General features: G+C 42.8%; 1 pseudogene across 1 annotated transcript in view; it reads right to left on the bottom strand.

The window, feature by feature from the left end:
• Nucleotides 1-14,117: 14,117 nt before the first annotated feature.
• Nucleotides 14,118-22,624, bottom strand: part of LOC311122980 (nck-associated protein 1-like) — a 32,977-nt pseudogene continuing 24,470 nt past the window's right edge. Inside the window, exons 17-22 of the transcript in view lie at nt 19,537-19,646; nt 18,632-18,725; nt 17,913-17,973; nt 17,506-17,565; nt 14,361-14,442; nt 14,118-14,125 (exon numbers count right to left, since the gene is read on the bottom strand). The product of the transcript in view is annotated as a nck-associated protein 1-like (transcript). The remainder of the gene's footprint in view (nt 14,126-14,360; nt 14,443-17,505; nt 17,566-17,912; nt 17,974-18,631; nt 18,726-19,536; nt 19,647-22,624) is intronic.

A 22,624-nucleotide genomic window follows, 5' to 3' on the forward strand; every position in this document is an offset into this window, starting at 1 on the left:
AGAGAGAGAGAGAGAGAGAGAGAGAGAGAGAGAGAGAGAGAGAGAGAGAGAGAGAGAGAGAGAGAGAGAGAGAGAGAGAGAGAGAGAGATGGGGGCCGAGAATTGCATTGGCAAATCACAGACCAAAGCCTTGTTCACTACAGGGCCTGTGTGATAGAATGACCAAAACTAAATAAACCAATCAAAACTGTCCTCGAAAGTCACCCACAACAATTCTCCGCAGGCTAACTACTACTTGACTACCCAGAAAAACAACAACCTTACAGGCCATATCAAATGAAAACATACAACCATAACCTGAGTCAATAACCAAGGGTTATGTTAAAAATGACATCTCAAGGTTACATTCTCCAACACATTACAACAACACAGTATGGCAATTTGTTTGAATTCTGCACATTTCTCAAAACAACAACAACAACATGGCAGATGTGGAGGCTGAAACTACAGTGCTATCTAGTTTGGTGTAGTCTTCTCTGTCCACCTTCATCTCCTTCTCTTTCATAGCTTTCATGCAAAAAATCGAAGAGATTCTAGTCACTTATAAGATCAGAGATGACATTCAATTCATTTTTAACTTGAGCACTGCAGGGGCGTACATATGTCATGTATATCTTCAATTAATTTAATCCTCATTTTATAACTGTGAGAGCTGTCTGGCGACGTCATTAGGGAAATGCAGCAGAGTGACTTTCCCGGGTTGCTTGTCTTGCTTGGTGGCTGGGTCACTCCCATGCTCCCAAGCTCTTTGACTTGCCTCTTCAATTCAGAGTGCATGACTGCATTTAATTCAGAGGATTGTCAAAATGTTTCAATAATCCTCAACTCAATCACTTTAAAAAGGGGTGGGGGGGTGGGGGTTCTGCTAATCGAACAAATATAATTGTTTTAAGATGGTCATACCATGGATCATTTAGCTATTTGGTTTTTAATTGTATGACCCCTTTAGGTATAAACAAATATAGATAAAAACATTATTTGATAAAATATTGAATTTGGCCTTCAGAAACACCATTTAATAACACATTCATATATGCCAAAAAAGACAGTCAAAACATTTATCAGAAGGAATAAGGTTTTGAAGTATCTGTCCTTTACCTATGAGATGTAAGAAAGCTCAGGAAATAATTATGTTTTTTGGGACACATATTTAACCCCTTATTTTTGTTGACACAAAACTACCTCCATACTTCCATTCATTTGTATGGGTTACCTTCAGACGAGTCCCGTGACACTTGTGGGGAGCAAAATGGAGAACAACCAACGGAGAACACCAAATGGTACGTTTTCGTGAGAAGACATATTTTCGGTCTGACAAACACCGCTCATGGTCTGACAAACAGCGCTGTAGCTCGGCCACCTTCCACTTCAGATGCGGAAGGCCAATATCGCTTAAACGAACAGATTTTGATAGGGATTTTTTATTGTGTTCCTGAGATTGACGCACAACCAACTGAGATAAGTTGTTTTTTATAAATGTTTGACATGTTGCCAAAAATTATGTTTACGATTTGGCATCAGGGTGGTAGGGGAAAATCTTTACCATCGCAAGGGGAAAAAGTGCTAAAAAATGATAATTAATCTTTACCAGATATAATTACTTAGTTGAAGTATTAGCCCACTGGCCAAAAACGGGTTGAATCAACGTTGTTTCCACGTCATTTCAACAACAACAACAAAATCTATGTTGAATCAACGTGGAATTTCGTATTTTCAACATTTAACCTAAATCCAAAGATATGGTTACATTTTTTGTTGATTTCACGTTAGTTAAAAACTAAACCAAATGTAAATCAAAACTAGAAGTTGAGCTGACCTCTGTGCCCAGTGGGAGAATTAAAAACCGAAAACCAATCAAACAGCAGAGTGGAAGGAGTCTTCCAGTGTTCATTAGCCAAGGATTCTCAGTGTCTTTTGATTCCATTTAGAATTATTGATCTGATTTCATAATGACTGCTTGACATCCTCTTCATCTAGTCTGGATTAAACATGCTAGTCTGGCCCTGTCCACTCCTCTCCTCCCCCAGAGTATCTCTCTCCCTCTCTCCTCTATCTCCCTCTTTCTCTCTCTATCACTCTCTCCTTATTCACTCCTCTCTCTCTCCCCATTAACTATGTCAACTACCACCTCTGGTCTCTCTCTGCCCAGGAACTGACCTCAGAGCAGACGTAATTCGCTGACTATTTACTTTTATTGCAGAGACTTGAATTCATACAGTATCTCTATAAATCCCAGAGACATGGGAACCTTTAGTCCCAGTTCAAAAACGTTGTGAGGATTCAGCCTTATCAGGAGCAGTTTGAAGATCCAAAAGTAACTCTATGTGCAAACTGCAAACAGAAAATGCATTGTCTCATCTTGCATTTAAAAATGATTCACCAACAGATAATATAATTGTAATTTAACATTCTCTTATCTAACATTATCCATTACGAACCACTACCTACCACTTTGTCTACCATTATGAAACTATAACGTAGTTCTATTATGGCTTTGGTTCTTACTGTTTGAACTGTGTCTTCCATGTCTCCAGGCGGATGTCAGAGTTCAATATTCTAGGCTGCATAGCGTGGTTCCTGGCTGTTGGTTGGTGCTGCAGAGTCTGGAGTGTGTGTGGGATTGTGTGTGTCAGAGTATGTGTGTCAGAGGTCCTGCGCCTTGGAGATCTCCAGCTTTCAGCAGGTGAGCATCTCTACCAACTCTGTCACCAACACTACAAGCTGTGGCCCTTTATATAAAGCCCATTTTTCCACCAGTACCCGTCATCAGTGCCTCTGGACAGAGCAGAGCAGCCACTGTGGAGTACAATGGGAGGAGGAAGTTTCCTGAACAAGGCCTCACGGGGAGCTAGGCACAAGGCCCCACGGGGAGGATACACTGTGATAAGAGGGTTCAAGCAAGGTCATCCACCAAATGATCAAAAGCCTTGTTTACGCCTTGCGCTAATATGTGAGTTCTGTGATATGATCAACATGATCCAAACACTGTGTTAAAATGTGTCTCATATCCATCCAATGTGTCCACATTGTGACCAGATTATTTGGTTCCTCCCTGTATGCAAATTATTTGACAGATTTTCTTTCAAAATAATATGGATTTATGTATTTACCGATGCCATAAATCAATGGTGCCACCTGTCAAGGATTATAGAGGTCGGGTTAACGATGATTAAAATCCTTTGACCATCCAGTTCTGTTTACAGTTGATATCCAGAAACAATGCATGCCTGACTACCTCCGGAGGTGGTCAGACAAATCACAACCAGATCACAGTGTGTCTTTTAATCGTCTACACCTGTCAAAAAATGTGGGCTTAATCAGAATATGGCAAAGATCAGGACAAAGGATGCATGTTAGCACCAGGTATAAACAGGGCTTTAGATTTGGAATATACACCCTTATATATAACAATAAATGGACCATCAGAGCTAAACCCAAATATCTGCTTTGTAGCATTTTCATTTTTCAAGAGCCACCCTATTCTTATTTTGTCATTATCACCCTAACCCCCATTTACACCCCCTCCCCTTCCACCCCCCCAAAATGTACACCCCCCCTCCCCAGTTACACCCCCCCCCCCCCCATTTACACCCCTCCCCCTCCACCCCCCCTCCCCTTCCACCCCACCCCCCCCTTCCACCCCCCTCCCCTTCTAGGTATAAACAGGTCTAGTACTATGGGGAAGTAAAATAGTGATCAATAGTGATGTTCTGGAACCTGTGGGGTGTTCCTGTCCACTGGGATGTGAGGTGTCTTGGTTTGAGGCTACATTTGGCCCACCAACTCTCCAGCCAGTAGACTGTGTCCTTCCACTGAGTACCGTACATAGAGGCACTACCTAGAATTTCTAATCTAGACCATTGGGAGGCACAGTACAAATACACACACACACACACACACACACACACACACACACACACACACACACACACACCAGGATGTGAGCATCCACCTCTCCCCAGCCTAACAACAGAACACAGGGGAAGGTAGATACAGGATAGTGAGGTTCCAGTGGGCTGGAAATACACTCATATTACATTAATTTGCATGTTGTTGTTCTCCTTTACTGTAAACACATAATTTAATAAATGTTAGTCATCTTTATTCATAGAAAATTGAAGTACGAATTATTAGTCTGCATTTGGTCAAATCCTCTCCAAAAACTCTTAATTTCCTTTAATATACCCTTCAAAGACTAAATAAAGCTTAGATCATTTCTGAAAGGTTACAAAGCTAGATATCTTCCGTTAGCTGTGCATAGTATCAAATCAATTACCAATCAAATCAATCAATTCATGTTATTTATAAATCCCTTGTTACATCAGTAGTTGTCACAAAGTGCTTTTACAGGTACAGAAACAGGTACATGGCCTGGACCCCAAAGAGCAGAGACAGGTACATGGCCTGGACCCCAAAGAGCAGAGACAGGTACATGGCCTGGACCCCAAAGAGCAGAGACAGGTACATTGCCTGGACCCCAAAGAGCAGAGACAGGTACATTGCCTGGACCCCAAAGAGCAGATACAGGTACATTGCCTGGACCCCAAAGAGCAGAGACAGGTACATTGCCTGGACCCCAAAGAGCAGAGACAGGTACATGGCCTGGACCCCAAAGAGCAGAGACAGGTACATTGCCTGGACCCCAAAGAGCAGAGACAGGTACATGGCCTGGACCCCAAAGAGCAGAGACAGGTACATGGCCTGGACCCCAAAGAGCAGAGACAGGTACATGGCCTGGACCCCAAAGAGCAGAGACAGGTACATGGCCTGGACCCCAAAGAGCAGAGACAGGTACATTGCCTGAACCCCAAAGAGCAGAGACAGGTACATTGCCTGGACCCCAAAGAGCAGAGACAGGTACATTGCCTGGACCCCAAAGAGCAGAGACAGGTACATTGCCTGGACCCCAAAGAGCAGAGACAGGTACATGGCCTGGACCCCAAAGAGCAGAGACAGGTACATGGCCTGGACCCCAAAGAGCAGAGACAGGTACATGGCCTGGACCCCAAAGAGCAGAGACAGGTACATTGCCTGGACCCCAAAGAGCAGAGACAGGTACATTGCCTGGACCCCAAAGAGCAGAGACAGGTACATGGCCTGGACCCCAAAGAGCAGAGACAGGTACATTGCCTGGACCCCAAAGAGCAGAGACAGGTACATGGCCTGGACCCCAAAGAGCAGAGACAGGTACATGGCCTGGACCCCAAAGAGCAGGTAGAGATGAGTCGAGAATTATCCAAAAGGTGTCTTGTTACAAAAACAAGACATTTTGAAGACCAATGTATCCTTTCAACTACAACAACATTCCCAGTAACGGTTACAGATACCTTTCACTTGCTGTGACTGTGATATGTGTTTTTTTAATCAACCTTGGACGATTACACTGACTCTAAGTCGCTCTGGACAAGATTGTCTGCTAAATGACCAAAATGTAAATGTTAAAAATGAACATTTGCAAAGCACACTGCTGGGTATTATTCTAATGAGCTCCGCCCCCAAACAAGGCCAAATTTGATCAAAATACAAATAGTTTGAGGGTGGAGCTCATTAGAATAATACCCAGTAATGTGCTTTGCAAATGTTCATTTTTAACATTTACATTTTGGTCATTTAGCAGACAATCTTGTCCAGAGCGACTTACAGTCAGTACATTCAAGGGTGCCCCGTGGTACCCTGCAATCAATCAACCAATCAATACATTAATTAATTTAATCAATGAATCAGCTGGTTGACTGCTGTAGCCAGACAGTGGATGTTGTTGTGGTGAACTGCATATTGAAGACACAACCACACAAATATAGAGAAACCAAATGGGAGATCTTTGTTCTATTGACAAAGATCTCCCAGAAGACTACAGGAGACATTGGTGGATAGCATCAGCCACGGGCATCACAAGGAGGACCTTGCAGCTTCCATGAAGAACAAAACGTTATTTGATGCATTCAGTGCCACCTAAAGCAAGTAAGCAAATTAAACACAACACTTTGTGGTGCAGCAGGAAACAGTGCATTTCCTAGAACTCAGGTGTCATTTAACTCCTTTGAATAGCAGCCATGTTAAAAACAACCAGAAAACAAATGCTTTGATGCATATTTTATTTTCTTTATTTTTATTTCTTTGTCATTTAGCAGACGCTCTTATCCAGAGCGACTTACATGAGCAATTAGGGTTAAGTGCCTTGCTCAAGGGCACATCAACAGATTTTTCACCTAGTCGGCTCGGGGATTAGAACCAGCGACCTTTCGGTTATTTGATACTCTTGGAGTTTTTACTTCCGGCTCTGTGCCAAGTCACTCAGGTCAACAGGCTGTTGGCCAAGACTAATTTTATGAAAGCACGTCAGCGTTTATCTGTCTGTAAACAAAGTCTGCTATTCCCTACAGAGTGCACTACCTTTAACCAGAGCCTTATGGGGTGTGCTACCTCAAAGGTACTGCACTATTGGGGATTGGGTGTCATTAGGGACTATGGTAGAGACAATTACAAGATGATGTTTAATACTGTTTCATGCATCGAACGGCTGTTTTATGCATCGAACGGCTGTTTTATGCATCGAACGGCTGTTTCATGCATCGAACGGCTGTTTTAGGCATCGAACGGCTGTTTCATGCATCGAACGGCTGTTTTATGCATCGAACGGCTGTTTCATGCATCGAACAGCTGTTTTAGGCATCGAACGGCTGTTTCATGCATCGAACGGCTGTTTTATGCATCGAACGGCTGTTTCATGCATCGAACGGCTGTTTTAGGCATCGAACGGCTGTTTCATGCATCGAACGGTTGTTTTATGCAATAGAACAGGGTTCTTAGAACTCATCTTTGTCTGTGTGAACTGAGAGGAGCCTCTGGACCTTGGGCCGGCAACTGATTTAGGAATTGACTAGGTGATAAAACCAACAGCCACATTTCATTTCATGATTAGTGGTGTGTGAAAGGGTGATGTCTCCGGTCTGACTGAGCATGCATTTTCATAGACTGAATTGGTGTCTGCGTGTGTAAGGTACCAGGGACGAGATCTGTTATGAATAGTTGATATGAACCTCGTCTTAGGGGCCAAACTCTGGGTTTCATACAATAAGAACTGTCTTCACAGCAGATACTGTCTGCTGTGAATTATTCCTTTTTTTCATACAAATCCTAACCTTTTGACCCATTCCACACATCTTCTGTTTGTCATGAAGACTAAGTGGGTGGTATCGTGCTATATAAGATCTTTGTATTCTTTGTATGTCAGAGCTCTCGACCAGCCTCACTTACTTCCTCATTAGTACGTTTTGAATAAAGTACTATCCTGATTGGTGATTAACCTTGTCTCTCCTCATTATTGATTAGAATTTCCACGACAGGACACAGACAGAGTCCCTGGTAAAAACATGTCTCTTTGATGTGCGTCAGTTAAAGTCAGTGGGGAATTAATAGTATTCAAAGATGTCACTGTGCTACTGCGCTGATGTCACTGTGCTACTGCGCTGATGTCACTGTGCTACTGCGCTGATGTCACTGTGCTACTGCGCTGATGTCACTGTGCTACTGCGCTGATGTCACTGTGCTCATAGATTCCGGTAAACTGGTGTGGAATGTCAACCAGATTGAATCAGTTAGCATGATGGAGTCCAGACACATGGGCAATGCAATATTGGAGCAGATTTTGATATCCCAGAGTTTTTTTTGGAGTGAACAACATGTATCAAGGTAAGGTAAACATATGGCCCTCCAAGAAGAATTTCCCCAGGGGATAGTAAAGCCCTTACCTCACTACTGTCTGCTATAGTAAGAGCAGCAGGTGGAGTAGCGGTTAACAGTGTTGAGCCAGTAACCGAAAGGTCTCTGGTTCGAATCCCCAAGCCAAGTAGGTGAGAAATCTGTTGTTGTGCCCTTGATCAATGCATTTAACCCTAATTGCTCCTGTAAGTCGATTTGGATAACAGCGTCTGCTAAATGACAAAGATGTGAGAGTTGGACTTACCTGTCTCCTATAGTTACAGTTGGACTTACCTGTCTACTGTAGTAAGAGTTGGACTTACCTGTCTACTGTAGTAAGAGTTGGACTTACCTGTCTACTGTAGTAAGAGTTGGACTTTCCTCTCTACTGTCTACTATAGTAAGAGTTGGACTTACCTGTCTACTGTAGTAAGAGTTGGACTTACCTGTCTACTGTAGTAAGAGTTGGACTTACCTGTCTACTATAGTAAGAGTTGGACTTTCCTCTCTACTGTCTACTATAGTAAGAGTTGGACTTACCTGTCTACTGTAGTAAGAGTTGGACTTACCTGTCTACTGTAGTAAGAGTTGGACTTACCTGTCTACTGTAGTAAGAGTTGGACTTACCTGTCTACTATAGTAAGAGTTGGACTTACCTGTCTACTGTCTACTATAGTAAGAGTTGGACTTACCTGTCTACTGTAGTAAGAGTTGGACTTACCTGTCTACTGTCTACTATTGTAAGAGTTGGACTTTCCTGTCTACTGTAGTAAGAGTTGGACTTACCTGTCTACTGTCTACTATAGTAAGAGTTGGACTTTCCTGTCTACTGTAGTAAGAGTTGGACTTTCCTGTCTACTGTAGTAAGAGTTGGACTTACCTGTCTACTGTAGTAAGAGTTGGACTTTCCTGTCTACTATAGTAAGAGTTGGACTTACCTGTCTACTATAGTAATAGTTGGACTTTCCTGTCTACTGTCTACTATAGTAAGAGTTGGACTTTCCTGTCTACTGTCTACTATAGTAAGAGTTGGACTTACCTGTCTACTGTAGTAAGAGTTGGACTTTCCTGTCTACTATAGTACGAGTTGGACTTACCTGTCTACTATAGTACGAGTTGGACTTTCCTGTCTACTATAGTAAGAGTTGGACTTTCCTGTCTACTATAGTAAGAGTTGGACTTACCTGTCTACTATAGTAAGAGTTGGACTTACCTGTCTACTATAGTAAGAGTTGGACTTTCCTAACTACTGTCTACTATAGTAAGAGTTGGACTTTCCTGTCTACTATAGTAAGAGTTGGACTTTCCTGTCTACTGTCTACTATAGTAAGAGTTGGACTTTCCTGTCTACTATAGTAAGAGTTGGACTTTCCTGTCTACTATAGTAAGAGTTGGACTTACCTGTCTACTATAGTAAGAGTTGGACTTACCTGTCTACTGTAGTAAGAGTTGGACTTACCTGTCTACTGTAGTAAGAGTTGGACTTACCTGTCTACTATAGTAAGAGTTGGACTTACCTGTCTACTGTAGTAAGAGTTGGACTTACCTGTCTACTATAGTAAGAGTTGGACTTACCTGTCTACTATAGTAAGAGTTGGACTTACCTGTCTACTGTCTACTGTAGTAAGAGTTGGACTTACCTGTCTACTATAGTAAGAGTTGGACTTACCTGTCTACTGTCTACTATAGTAAGAGTTGGACTTACCTGTCTACTGTAGTAAGAGTTGGACTTACCTGTCTACTATAGTAAGAGTTGGACTTACCTGTCTACTGTAGTAAGAGTTGGACTTTCCTGTCTACTATAGTAAGAGTTGGACTTTCCTGTCTACTATAGTAAGAGTTGGACTTTCCTGTCTACTATAGTACGAGTTGGACTTTCCTGTCTACTATAGTAAGAGTTGGACTTTCCTGTCTACTGTCTACTATAGTAAGAGTTGGACTTTCCTGTCTACTATAGTAAGAGTTGGACTTACCTGTCTACTGTAGTAAGAGTTGGACTTACCTGTCTACTATAGTAAGAGTTGGACTTTCCTGTCTACTGTCTACTATAGTAAGAGTTGGACTTTCCTGTCTACTATAGTAAGAGTTGGACTTACCTGTCTACTGTAGTAAGAGTTGGACTTACCTGTCTACTGTAGTAAGAGTTGGACTTACCTGTCTACTATAGTAAGAGTTGGACTTACCTGTCTACTATAGTAAGAGTTGGACTTTCCTGTCTACTATAGTAAGAGTTGGACTTTCCTGTCTACTATAGTAAGAGTTGGACTTTCCTGTCTACTATAGTAAGAGTTGGACTTTCCTGTCTACTATAGTAAGAGTTGGACTTTCCTGTCTACTATAGTAAGAGTTGGACTTACCTGTCTACTGTAGTAAGAGTTGGACTTACCTGTCTACTATAGTAAGAGTTGGACTTTCCTGTCTACTATAGTAAGAGTTGGACTTTCCTGTCTACTATAGTAAGAGTTGGACTTTCCTGTCTACTATAGTAAGAGTTGGACTTTCCTGTCTACTATAGTAAGAGTTGGACTTTCCTGTCTACTATAGTAAGAGTTGGACTTACCTGTCTACTATAGTAAGAGTTGGACTTACCTGTCTACTGTAGTAAGAGTTGGACTTTCCTGTCTACTATAGTAAGAGTTGGACTTTCCTGTCTACTATAGTAAGAGTTGGACTTTCCTGTCTACTGTCTACTGTAGTAAGAGTTGGACTTTCCTGTCTACTGTCTACTGTAGTAAGAGTTGGACTTTCCTGTCTACTGTAGTAAGAGTTGGACTTACCTGTCTACTGTAGTAAGAGTTGGACTTACCTGTCTACTGTAGTAAGAGTTGGACTTAACTCCCTACTGTCTACTATAGTAAGAGTTGGACTTACCTGTCTACTGTAGTAAGAGTTGGACTTACCTGTCTACTATAGTAAGAGTTGGACTTTCCTGTCTACTATAGTAAGAGTTGGACTTACCTGTCTACTGTAGTAAGAGTTGGACTTACCTGTCTACTGTAGTAAGAGTTGGACTTTCCTGTCTACTGTAGTAAGAGTTGGACTTTCCTCTCTACTATAGTAAGAGTTGGACTTTCCTGTCTACTATAGTAAGAGTTGGACTTTCCTGTCTACTGTAGTAAGAGTTGGACTTTCCTCTCTACTATAGTAAGAGTTGGACTTACCTGTCTACTATAGTAAGAGTTGGACTTTCCTGTCTACTATAGTAAGAGTTGGACTTTCCTGTCTACTATAGTACGAGTTGGACTTTCCTGTCTACTATAGTAAGAGTTGGACTTTCCTGTCTACTGTCTACTATAGTACGAGTTGGACTTTCCTGTCTACTATAGTAAGAGTTGGACTTTCCTTTCTACTGTAGTAAGAGTTGGACTTTCCTCTCTACTATAGTAAGAGTTGGACTTTCCTGTCTACTATAGTAAGAGTTGGACTTTCCTGTCTACTGTAGTAAGAGTTGGACTTACCTGTCTACTATAGTAAGAGTTGGACTTACCTGTCTACTATAGTAAGAGTTGGACTTACCTGTCTACTGTCTACTATAGTAAGAGTTGGACTTACCTGTCTACTATAGTAAGAGTTGGACTTACCTGTCTACTATAGTAAGAGTTGGACTTTCCTGTCTACTGTCTACTATAGTAAGAGTTGGACTTTCCTGTCTACTGTCTACTATAGTAAGAGTTGGACTTTCCTGTCTACTGTCTACTATAGTAAGAGTTGGACTTACCTGTCTACTATAGTAAGAGTTGGACTTACCTGTCTACTATAGTAAGAGTTGGACTTTCTTGTCTACTGTTTACTATAGTAAGAGTTGGACTTACCTGTCTACTGTCTACTGTAGTAAGAGTTGGACTTACCTGTCTACTATAGTAAGAGTTGGACTTACCTGTCTACTATAGTAAGAGTTGGACTTACCTGTCTACTATAGTAAGAGTTGGACTTACCTGTCTACTATAGTAAGAGTTGGACTTTCCTGTCTACTGTAGTAAGAGTTGGACTTACCTGTCTACTATAGTAAGAGTTGGACTTTCCTGTCTACTGTAGTAAGAGTTGGACTTACCTGTCTACTATAGTAAGAGTTGGACTTACCTGTCCATTATAGTAAGAGTTGGACTTACCTGTCTACTGTCTACTATAGTAAGAGTTGGACTTACCTGTCTACTATAGTAAGAGTTGGACTTACCTGTCTACTGTAGTAAGAGTTGGACTTACCTGTCTACTATAGTAAGAGTTGGACTTACCTGTCTACTGTAGTAAGAGTTGGACTTACCTGTCCATTATAGTAAGAGTTGGACTTACCTGTCCATTATAGTAAGAGTTGGACTTACCTGTCTACTGTCTACTATAGTAAGAGTTGGACTTACCTGTCTACTATAGTAAGAGTTGGACTTACCTGTCTACTGTAGTAAGAGTTGGACTTACCTGTCTACTATAGCAAGAGTTGGACTTACCTGTCTACTATAGTAAGAGTTGGACTTACCTGTCTACTATAGTAAGAGTTGGACTTACCTGTCTACTATAGTAAGAGTTGGACTTTCCTGTCTACTATAGTAAGAGTTGGACTTACCTCTCTACTGTAGTAAGAGTTGGACTTAACTCCCTACTTTCTACTATAGTCAATGCAGGTAGCCCGGGTGGCTATTTGATTAACTACACTGAACTAAAATATAAACACAACGTGTTCGTCCAAAGTTTCATGAGCTGAAATGAAAGATCCCAGAAATGTTCCATATGCATAAAAAGCTTATTTCTCTGAAATGTTGTGCACAAATTTGTTTACATCAATGTTAGTGAACATTTCTCCTTTGCCAAGATACTCCATCCACCTGACAGGTGTGGCATATCAAGAAGCTGATTAAATGGCATGATCATGACACAGGTGCACCTTGTGCTGGGGACAATAAAAGGCCACTCTAAAATGTGCAGTTTTGTCACACAATGCAACAGATGTCTCAAGTTTTGAGGGAGTGTGCAATTGGCATGCTGACTGCAGGACTGTCCACCAGAGCTGTTACCAGATAATTGAATGTTCATTTCTCTACCATAAGCCGCCTCCAATGTCATTTTAGAGAATTCGGAAGTACGTCCACCTGGCCTCACAACTGCAGACCATGTATAACCACGTCATCCCAGGACCTCCACATCCGGCTTCCCTGTGGGATTGTCTGAGACCAGCCACCAGGACAGCTGATGAAACTGTGGACAACCGAATAATTTCTGCACACTGTCAGAAACCATCTCAGGGAAACTCATCTGCGTGCTCGTCATCCTCAACAGGATCTTGACTTGACTGCAGTTCGGCGTCGTAACAGACGTCGATGGCCACTGGCACGCTGGAGAAGTGTGCCCTTCACGGATGAATCCCGGTTTCAACTGTACCGGGCAGATGGCAGACTTGTGAGTGAGCGGTTTGCCGATGTCAACTTTGTGAACAAAGTGCCCCATGGTGGAGATGGGGTTATGGTATGGGCAGGCAAAAGCTACGGACAACCAACACAATTGCATTTTACCGATGGCAAGTTGAATGCACAGAAATATCGTGATGAGATCCTGAGGCCCATTGTCGTGCCATTCATCCACCGCCATCACCTCATGTTTCAGCATGATAATGCACAGCCCCATGTCACAAGGATCTGTACACAATTCCTGGAAGCTGAAAATGTCCCATTTCTTTCATGGCCTGCATACTAACCAGACATGTCACCCATTGAGCATGTTTGGGATATCCAGCAACTTCGCACAGCCATTGAAGAGGAATGGGACAACATTCCACAGGCCACAATCAACAGCCTGATCAACTCTATGCGAAGGAGATGTGTCACGCTGCATGAGGCAAATGGTGGTCACACCAGATACTGACTGGCTTTCTGATCCACGGCCCTACCATTCTTTTAAGGTATCTGTGACCAACAGATGCATATCTGTATTCCCAGTCGTGAAATTCATAGATTAGGGCCTAATGAATTTATTTCCATTGACTGATGTCCTTATATGTATTGTAACTCAGCAAAATCTTTGAAATTGTTGCATGTTGCGTTTTATATTTTTCTTCAGTGTATTTAACGAACTATTTAGCAGTCTTATGGCTTGGGGGTAGAAGCTGTTCAGGGTCCTTTTGGTTCCAGACTTGGTGCATCGGTGCCGCATGCCGTGCAGTAGCAGAGAGAACAGTCTATGACTTGGGTGGCTGGAGTCTTTCACAATTTTTAGGGCCTTCCTCTGACACCCCCTGTTATAGAGGTCCTGAATTGCAGGGAGCTCGGCCCCAGTGATGTACTCGGCCGTACGCACTACCCTCTGTAGCGCCTTGCGGTCTAATGTTGACAAGCAGTTGCCATACCAAGCGGTGATGCTGCCAGTCAAGATGCTCTCAATGGTGCAGCTATATCACTTTTTGAGGATCTGAGGACCCATGCCAAATCTTTTCAGCCTCCTGAGGGGGAAGAGGCATCATAAGACATTATGTCATTTTATCATAAAGCTTTATTGTACAGAGTCCAACTTTAAAGGGGAATAGGTTGCGTAATCCTCCCATCTTGTCATAAAGCTGTATTGGACTGAACGCATACAGTGGTCCTTCGAGCCGGATAGGATCAATTGTCTTGGACCATGACCAGTATGAACATTGACATTCCACCAGAGGCCATTGTATTTACCTATTGACATACTAGCGATGGCTGCCACCAGACCAGGGGCAATGTCACAAGTAAGACCTGCCGCAGCTGCCAACTCAAACACCCTTAAGGGTACCTGTATCATTTAATCAAGATAACCATTAGATGTCTTTAAAAATATACACTGCTCAAAAAAATTAAGCGAACACTTGTAACACAATGTAACTCCAAGTCAATCACACTTCTGTGAAATCAAACTGTCCACTTAGGAAGCAACACTGATTGACAATACATTTCACATGCTGTTGTGCAAATGGAATAGACAACAGGTGGAAATTATAGGCAATTAGCAAGACACCCCCAATAAAGAAGTGGTTCTGCAGGTGGTGACCACAGACCACTTCTCAGTTCCTATGCTTCCTGGCTGATGTTTTGGTCACTTTTGAATGCTGGCGGTGCTTTCACTCTAGTGGTAGCATGAGACGGAGTCTACAACCCACACAAGTGGCTCAGGTAGTGCAGCTCATCCAGGATGGCACATCAATGCGAGCTGTGGCAAGAAGGTTTGCTGTGTCTGTCAGCGTAGTGTCCAGAGCATGGAGGCGCTACCAGGAGACAGGCCAGTACATCAGGAGACGTGGAGGAGGCCGTAGGAGGGCAACAACCCAGCAGCAGGACCGCTACCTCCGCCTTTGTGCAAGGAGGAGCAGGAGGAGCACTGCCAGAGCCCTGCAAAATGACCTCCAGCAGGCCACAAATGTGCATGTGTCTGCTCAAACGGTCAGAAACAGACTCCATGAGGGTGGTATGAGGGCCGACGTCCACAGGTGGGGGTTGTGCTTACAGCCCAACACCGTGCAGGACGTTTGGCATTTGCCAGAGAACACCAAGATTGGCAAATTTGCCACTGGCGCCCTGTGCTCTTCACAGATGAAAGCAGGTTCACACTGAGCACATGTGACAGACGTGACAGAGTCTGGAGACGCCGTGGAGAACGTTCTGCTGCCTGCAACATCCTCCAGCATGACCGGTTTGGCGTTGGGTCAGTCATGGTGTGGGGTGGCATTTCTTTGGGGGGGCCGCACAGCGCTCCATGTGCTCGCCAGAGGTAGCCTGACTGCCATTAGGTACCGAGATGAGATCCTCAGACCCCTTGTGAGACCATATGCTGGTGCGGTTGGCCCTGGGTTCCTCCTAATGTAAGACAATGCTAGACCTCATGTGGCTGGAGTGTGTCAGCAGCTCCTGCAAGAGGAAGGCATTGATGCTATGGACTGGCCCGCCCGTTCCCCAGACCTGAATCCAATTGAGCACATCTGGGACATCATGTCTCGCTCCATCCACCAACGCCACGTTGCACCACAGACTGTCCAGGAGTTGGCGGATGCTTTAGTCCAGGTCTGGGAGGAGATCCCTCAGGAGACCATCCGCCACCTCATCAGGAGCATGCCCAGGCGTTGTAGGGAGGTCATACAGGCACGTGGAGGCCACACACACACTACTGAGCCTAATTTTGACTTGTTTTAAGGACATAACATCAAAGTTGGATCAGCCTGCAGTGTGGTTTTCCACTTTAATGTTGAGGGTGACTCCAAATCCAGACCTCCATGGGTTGATAAATTTGATTTCCATTGATAATTTTTGTGTGATTTTGTTGTCAGCACATTCAAAAATGTAAAGAAAAAAGTATTTCATAAGATTATTTCATTCATTCAGATCTAGGATGTGTTGTTTAAGTGTTCCCTTTATTTTTTTGAGCAGTGTATATTTTACACTTTAGTAGACGCTCTTATCCAGAGCTACATACATTTTCCATACTGGCCCCGCGTGGGAATCGAACCCACAACCCTGGCGTTGCAAGCGCCATGCTGTACCAACTGAGCTACATTTACTTACTTGACTTACTCCTTTTAGCCTCTGATGGAGAAAATAGACTCCATTTAAGTTAATATTTTTCCTAAACTGAGACAATAAATCATTGGTTAACTACCATGCCCTCTTTCTGGAGCACTCAGTGGTGGAAGCAGGGGATTTTGAGGGGCAGAATGACTCCGTTAAAGTTGTTATTTTAGCGGAGAGGTTTCAGAGCAGACAGACATGATATGTGTCTCTCTCAGGGAGGTCAGCATGATACTGCTTGGTGCCTGGTGATGCTGACATCTTAGGGGTTATCCTGGACCAGGCTGTGGCATGTTATGTTTGCGCTGCAGACCTGGGTTGAAATACTATTTGAAATCTGTCAAATACTTTGAGCGTTTGCTTTAGCCTGCCTGGAGTGTCAGGTGGGCGAGGTTTGCACTTTTGGGACTTTTCTAGTGGTTCCATTCTGCCAGACAAGTTCAATCAAGCACAGATACCATTTTTTTTATGATTTCCAATAGTATTTGAACCCAAGTCTGGCATGTCTGCTCGGTCTGTCCCACACTCAATCTCAGGGGAGTGACGTAAGTGGACCAGGGGGCATTTCAACGTCTGAGACAACTATTAAAATAAGTGTTCTCCTGCTCTGACTGCCTCTCAAATTAGAGAACATGCTGATGCTAAAAATGCTAATGCTGTGGCTATAAATCATACGTAAGTTCCATATACAAGTTAGCAATAATTTTATTCTAAGTTCTATTCTGTTCTGTTCTATTATGTTCTATTCTGTTCTATTCTATTCTGTTCTATTCTGTTCTATTCTGTTCTATTCTGTTCTATTCTGTTCTATTCTGTTATGTTCTATTCTATTCTGTTATGTTCTATTCTATTCTATTCTGTTCTGTTCTATTCTATTCTATTATATTCTATTCTGTTCTATTCTGTTTTATTCTGTTCTATTCTATTCTATTCTATTCTATTCTGTTCTATTCTATTCTGTTCTATTCTGTTCTGTTCTGTTCTATTCTGTTCGGTTCTATTGTGTTCTATTGTGTTCTGTTCTATTCTGTTCTATTGTGTTCTATTGTGTTCTGTTCTATTCTGTTATATTCGGTTCTATTGTGTTCTGTTCTATTCTGTTCTATTCTGTTCTATTCTATTCTGTTCTATTCTATTATGTTCTATTCTGTTCTATTCTATTCTGTTCGGTTCTATTCTGTTCTATTCTGTTCAATTCTATTCTGTTCAGTTCTGTTCGGTTCTGTTCTATTCTGTTCTGTTCTATTCTGTTCTATTCTGTTCTATTGTATTCTGTTCTATTCTATCTATTATGTTCTATAGACCAGGTCCTCAGACTCTCAACAGGCCCCATCAGGTAGGGACAATGCTTGTGCATGATCTGAAGACAGAAAACAGAGAGATTAGATTGGTCATACCTTGGGCCAGGAGATTTTCCTGACTAAGAAAAAAAAAAAGCGGTAGCACATACAAAAAATATGTCATGGCAGCTGGTGTCACCTTATGACAACTGACTTTACACTGTAATAACATGACTCAAACAATACACACAACAACCCTATACCCGAAAGAGGGGACTGAAATGAACAAACAACTACTGGTAAGTAATGGTAATTACCTAATAATAACATGGTTATTACCATGTTATTACCCTGTTATTACCGAGCTGTAATGTAAAGCGCTACCAAATTCTCCATTCAGTATATCATAAGTGGTAGTTTGTCTCACGTCTTCCAGTGTGACAGGGTCACTCCGATGATGGTCATCCTCTTCAGGACGTTCTCACCGGCTGGAAGAGGAGACAAGGAAAATCTCCATTACATAACTCTACAGTAAATCATGCAGTGATGTCAATGGGAGATTTCCACCAAAGCTCCAGTTACACATGCAGATCTCAAGCTAGTATTGATTCAATAATGTTTCAAGTTTAGATTCAGGTTATTATAATTTTTTTGATCAGTGTTCTTTAAATCAACTTATAAGGCATTCTGTTTGGAGTGATAGGTACGTCCTAACAGGACATGGATCTCAAGACAGGAATCAACCCTATTGGAGCCTGAGGAGTTTAATAATAATAAATAAAAATAAATTGGTCATTTAGCAGACGCTCTTATCCAGAGCGACTTACAGGAGCAATTAGGGTTAAGTCCCTTGCTCAAGGGCACATCGACAGATTTTTCACCTAGTCGGCTCGGGGATTAGAACCAGCGACCTTTCGGTTACTGGTACAACGCTCTTAACCACTAAGCTACCTGCCGCCCCACGTCATATTTCTCCTTGCAACTGTTAAAGCATTCCGTTTGGAGTGAGTGATACGTTTTGACTGTTTCCTCATCTTCACCCTGTTTCTCCTCCTCAGCTGGCAGTCTCTTTGGGAGGTTAGTGTGTCTCTCTCTCTCTCTCTCTCTCTCTCGCTCTCGCTCTCGCTCTCGCTCTCGCTCTCTTACCAGGCAGTCTCTTCTGGAGGTTAGCCATGGCCTCAGGCTTGTCAAAGTTAGCTCTCATCTGAACCAGCACGTCCATGTTCTCGATCACCAGTTTCTGACAGGAAGAGGAGAGGAGAGGAGAGGAATAGGATAGGGGAGGAGAAAGATAATAAGATGAGAGGGAGAGGGAGAGGAGAGGAGAGGAGAGGAAAGAGAGGATAAGAAGAGTTAGATACTGTCAACCAGGTTAAGAGTGCAATCACAGCATTGATGTCAAGTCCAATCTTATTGTCAACTTTCTATCATGTACTGCATGAGTTCTAACACATTGATCAAGAGGTCAGACTGTATGTGGATGGAGGATGTAACACTCTGTCACGATCGTTTACGAAGGAGAAGGACCAAGGCGCAGCGTGATATGCATTCATATTTATTTCACGACTAAAACAACAAACGAAACGTCCAAGGTAGACAAATAACATACCTCACACGGAACAAGATCCCACACCCCACTAGTGCCAACAGGCTACCTAAGTATGGGCCCCAATCAGAGACAACGAGCTACAGCTGCCTCTGATTGGGAACCACCCTGGCCAACATAGATCTAAACGATCTAGAAACTAACATAGACAAACCCAACACAGAAAATACACACCCTGACTCAACAAATACAAGTCCCTGGAGTCAGGGCGTGACACACTCCACTAAAAAGGGGATGTTTGGGTCACAATTACATAATTTTTTTGGACTAGGTGAGGAGAGTAGGACTGACTTCAATTACCTTCTCTTTTGGACTGTGTGAGGAGAGTAGGACTGACTTCAATTACCTTCTCTTTTGGACTGGGTGAGGAGAGTAGGACTGACTTCATTGTTCCACATCATAGATATTTATGAGCCATCTATAATTGTTTGAAACTTAATCCTACCGTGAGTTCTCCAATTTGTGAGGTGATATGCCACATCAGGTTCTCACTGAGGAATTAGAGACCGACTGTACGGACCAATCAGCTCGGCCAGGGCCTGCATCTCTGGGCAGATTAGGGATGAAGAGGAGAATATGGATGTTTAGTTTTAGACTGTAATTTATTCTGTAGTTTAGACTGTAGTTTAGACTGTGGCTTAATTCAATCCAACCTACATTTAGCTATTTATTTACCAAGTAAAGCTCTTGACTTACTGAACCACAGCTATTATAAAGGACTACCACCAGGGAGGCTATACTTAGGGTGACTACATGTGCCGGATTGTGCCGGAAAGTCCCACCTTTTGACCCTTTGTACCGCAACGAAACAATAATGTCCCGCATTTTACCAACAAATTCAATCACCACTTAAAAAAAAAAAGGTTAAAAACCTTTTTTCTGTTGTTTATTTTTTGACTTTATGGTTTTTTACCCCATATGTAACTCTTGTGTTGTTGTTTTTATCGCACTGCTTAGCTTTATCTTGGCCAGGTCGCAGTTGTAAATGAGAACTTGTTCTCAACTGGCTTACCTGGTTAAATAAAGGTTAAATAAAAAAATTAAATAAAAAAATTCAACATACAGTATTTGCTCCTACTTCGCTCAATCCCGTTTTATAAGTCTCCCTTCCTGTTTTACATTCCCTGAGACTAACCAGAAATATTTCCTTGGCCCAACATTCCCACATTTTCATAAAACGGCCACACACGTGGTCTCAATCGTTTCTGTATCACCAAATTTTGCGCGAAGCAAAAAAACGCAGGCTAGGTGCGCTTCAATTGCTTATTCGGTGCTGCGGACAGCACGGGTCCGTAGCACACAGAACATCGCTCCTTCACTTCTCACAATGGTGCTTGTTTAGTTAAGTAAGATCAAAGCTGAATCAATGTCTTGGAAGATCACATAATGATTAATTAGTATTCTACATAACATAATCAAATGTAATAGCATAGTATAACGTTACTGTCACACCCCCCCCAAACTTTTTTTTTTATTATGAGATTTTATGATTTTTTTTTTTTTTTTTAAAGCTAGTGGGGCTAAAACTCAACAGCGAGCACCACTAGGTCATTTGGGTATTTTAAATGTGGTCACCTTAGGTATACTCCCCTGGATATTTAGAAGTAATGTGTGTACATGGACAGCAGCTTGTAAACAAAGACACTGATTGAACAAATACTACTATGACAGTTCAATAGAACTCCAACCTTGGGGCGGCAGGTAGCTTAGTGGGTAAGAGCGTTGTGCCAGTAACCGAAAGGTCGCTGGTTCTAATCCCCGAGCCGACTAGGTGAAAAATCTGTCGATGTGCCCTTGAGCAAGGCACTTAACCCTAATTGCTCCTGTAAGTCGCTCTGGATAAGAGCGTCTGCTAAATGACTAAAAAAAAAATATATATATATATATATATATATTACAGTGAGCAGATAAATGACTTGCAAAATGTCAAAGAGTCCCACACAGAGAAGGAACACCGTACAGTACAGTAGGGTGCATCCTGTTCCCTATAGTGTCCTATTTATGATGCATCCAGTATATCTCATCATCAGTGAGGTACATATGCATTGTGATGATGAGTCTGTAGGTGTCTCGATAGGAGAGAGGATCTCCTAGGCCTCTCTGTGTCTGGTGAATGGAGAGAGGATCTCCTAGGCCTCTCTGTGTCTGGTGAATGGAGAGAGGATCTCCTAGGCCTCTCTGTGTCTGGTGAATGGAGAGAGGATCTCCTAGTTCTCTCTGTGTCTGGTGAATGGAGAGAGGATCTCCTATGCCTCTCTGTGTCTGGTGTATCGAGAGAGGATCTCCTAGGCCTCTCTGTGTCAGGTGAATGGAGAGAGGATCTCCTAGGTTACCTTGCCTTTCTTGCCAACTCAAAACCCAACAATGCAATAATCAATAACAATGTAATACTAGATGGAAGTGATGGAAGTAGATATGTATCTGTTCAATACCATATTTACAATGTGCAGGGATTCTGGAGTGATAGATGTAGATATGTATATAGGGGTAAGGTGAATATATATACAGGGTAAGTTCCAATACCATATTAACAATGTGCAGGGATACTGGAGTGATGGAGGTAGACATGTATAGGGGTAAGGTGACTAGGCATCAGGATATAAGATAAACAGAGTAGCAGCAGCTTGTATGTGAGTGGGTGTGTGGGTGATGGAGTGACAGTGTGTGTGAGTGTTGGAGTGAGTGTGTGTGTGAGTGTTGGAGTGAGTGAGTGTGAGTGTATAGGGCCCTGTGAGTGTGCATAGAAACAGTGCAAAACTCAAAATAAAAGGTCAATAAAGATACAAGGTCAACTCAAATAGTCTGTGTAGCCATTTTCAGTCTTATTGCTTGGGGATAGAAGCTGATAAAAAGCCTGTTGGTGCCAGACTTACTGCTCCGGTACCTCTTGCCATGCGGAAGCAGAGAGAACAGTCTATGGCTTGGGTGGCTGGAGTCTAACAATTTTCTAGGCGTTCCTACCACCCCACCTGATATAGAGGTTCTGGATGGCAGGGAGCTCGGCCCCAGTGATGAACTGGGCTGTCCGCACCACCCTCTGTAGTGCCATGTGATCGAGGGTGGTGCTAGTAGCAGTAGCAGTGATGCAGCAAGTCAAAAATGCTCTCAATGGTACATCTGTAGGACTTTTTGAGGATCTGAGAGCCCATACCAAACTTCTTCAACCTCCTGAGGGGGAAGAGTCCTTCTTCACGACCGTGTGTGTGTGTTTAGATCATTTTAAGTCTTTAGTGATTTGGACACCGAGGAACTTGACCTGCTCCACTGCAACCCCGTCGATGTGGATGGGGGTGTGCTCGCCCCCCCCCCCCCCCCACCCTGTTTCTTGTAGTCCACGATCAGCTCCTTGGTCTTGCTGACGTTGAGGGAGAGGTTGTTGTTCTGGCACCACACTGCCAGGTCACTGACCTCCTCCTCCTTGTAGGCTGTCTCATCGTTGTGTGTGTGTGTGTGTGTGTATGTGTGTGTGTGTGTCTGTGCCTGTGCATCCATTTGCGCAAGAATGTATACAACACACATGCCACAGAGAGTCA

This window comes from Coregonus lavaretus (assembly GCF_964263955.1).
Source record: "Coregonus lavaretus genome assembly, contig: HAP1_SCAFFOLD_445, whole genome shotgun sequence".
Classification (NCBI taxonomy): domain Eukaryota; kingdom Metazoa; phylum Chordata; class Actinopteri; order Salmoniformes; family Salmonidae; genus Coregonus; species Coregonus lavaretus.